This window comes from Galeopterus variegatus, unplaced genomic scaffold, assembly GCF_000696425.1.
Source record: "Galeopterus variegatus unplaced genomic scaffold, G_variegatus-3.0.2 Scaffold6702, whole genome shotgun sequence".
NCBI classification, from domain to species: Eukaryota; Metazoa; Chordata; class Mammalia; order Dermoptera; family Cynocephalidae; genus Galeopterus; species Galeopterus variegatus.
In genome coordinates this window covers 53,315-55,632 of record NW_007732813.1, presented here as the reverse complement: position 1 = coordinate 55,632, position 2,318 = coordinate 53,315, and positions in this window count along the sequence as shown.

Genomic DNA, 2,318 nt, shown 5'->3' with positions numbered 1-2,318 from the left:
TAATGTTGGGAGAAATCATTTGTGTAGGTTTGCGTGTGAGTGTTTCAGATGCCCCCAAGTTTAACATCGTCAACCAGGAGCAAAAAGCAGAAGCAGTGAGATTAAGCTGCTGCTGTTCACTGGTGGCGTCAGGGAGCTGTAGGGCTGGGGTGGGCTCTGCAGCCTCCCCGGACTTGCCCTGGCAATCTTCAGTCAGCTGGGTCTGGGGTCTGCCCCCAGCCTGAGTGCAGTGCCTAAAGGGCCTTCCTTTCCCGTGGCCCTTGCTTTCTGTATGGTCTTCAGGTTGATGCTCCCAGACAGTCCCCAGTGTCCAGATGAGAAGATGGAGGCCTGGGAGGGGCAGGGCATTGCCAAAGGGGCTCTGTTGCACAGACCTCTTGACTCAGGTCCCCTGTCCATACAGCTTCTCTCCATCCCTCCTACACATAGGAGTACCCATTCTGCTCTCTGGGTGACCGTTTATAGCTTTACCCATGGCATCCTAAAAGCGAGGTGTCTGTCATATCCAGGCCTGGGGACAGACATCCCTGTGGCCTGGCCTTGTCCCAGACCCCATGGAAATTAAATATTTACTTTCAGAGAATTAGTCAGAAACATCCCTCTGTGGCTTCGAGAGGTGGCATGCCTGGATTCAGGAGTCCTGGGTCCTGGGCTCAGTTTGGTCTCTCTCTGGGACTCACTTCCTTCGGTAAAATGAGGACAACTTCATTAGCCCTGTCTCTGCTTCTAGGACCACAGTAAAATTCCACTTGGGTTGGGAATAAAAGCTGAGGGCAGGAAGTCCACAAAGCAGGGCAACAGGAGACACTCTCACCTCTCTAGCAGTTTCAGGCACATGCAGGAAGGAGGGAGTAGGTTGTTTTAAAGGCCGTACTGTGTGGGTGTGGCAAATGCACCTGCATTGCAAGGAAGCCTTGCACCCCCACATCAGCGCTGGACTTTCCACAACAGTTTTGGGGCTCTCTTCTTCATTAGGAAAATGGTTGGCAGAATTTAGAAAAGAAAAGAACCCTGGAGACTTGTCTGTTGGGGGGAGGTGAGGGGGAGGGAGGGAGTCAGGAGCTGGAGCTGCCTGATTTGGATTCCCATCCTGAGCTTATAATCCAATGAATTGGGGACCAGCAAAACTTGGCTGAGCATCGTCCTCCTGCTGCGAGAAGGAAGAGAGAAAAGAGAGCCAATAGCTCATCATTAATGGTCTTGAATTAATATAAATTAGTTGAACACATCTTGGCTGCTCCCAGTCCGGCAGAGCACGGGGCTGCTGGGGAGGAGCATGGAGGTTCCTTTCACCTCACATTCCCGCAGCCATCCATAAAGCCGCTGCTGACCACGCACTCTTCCCTCCCCCCACTTGCTCCCTCCCTCCCTCGCCACCCGCCCCCACCACCAGCTCCAGGCTCGAAGGTATAAAATAGAATGGTGATAGGACCACGGGGACAAGGGGAAGCACCCCAGAGCCTGCAACCTTTGGAATGACCTTTGGAACACTGCCGTCCAGAGTCGCTGCCATTAGGAGCAGGGGGAGCATTCTGAGCTCTGCCGCAGGCCAGGCCACCACCTCTCCCATCCCATGCTCTTGTCCTGGGCCAAAGAGGTAGCAGACAGGCATGTCTGTGCCCAGAGTCAAGCTCACAGACCAAAATAATGCCTGGGAACATGGTATTCAAGCACAGCAGCCCTGAGCAGCCCAGAGCTGTCAGAGTGTTGCTTAGGATCATGGGCTGCCTGGGGCTCTGGCATGTTCGCTTGAACACATGGGATCGTGAATTCTATGGCTGCAAGTAGCCCAGGTCAGGCTGTGCCCTTCCATGACCACATCAGTCAGTTATAATTCAAGGGATGCAGACCATCCTTCAGGTAGCATAGGACAACTGAGAACCAGCAAAGGGGCACAAGGCTGAGAATTTGCAGGAGACCATGGGTCCCCTGACTCAGGATGGCCCACTTAGGTGCACTGGGACCCCATGGCTCGGGACTGACCCATAGAGGACCACTTAGCTCCCTGACTAAGAATTGTCACATTGGGGTATGCTGGGACTTCCCCAGGACCAAGCAGACCACTGGCTGCTTAGCCCAAGGCTCAGAGGTCAAAGGTTACTTCCAGTATCCCTGGGAGATTGGATGTTTAATTCTATTTACAGATAAGGAAACTGATACTCGAAGAGGTCAAGTAGCTTCCCACGAGAACAAAGAGCCAGTAAATGGGGTTCAAGTAATGACAAGAGCTAAGTTTTACCAACGTGGCGATTAAAGCTTTGTATGTGAGTCCTCCTATAATTCTCATAATGCCGGCAAGACAGGGCTAGTATCGCTCC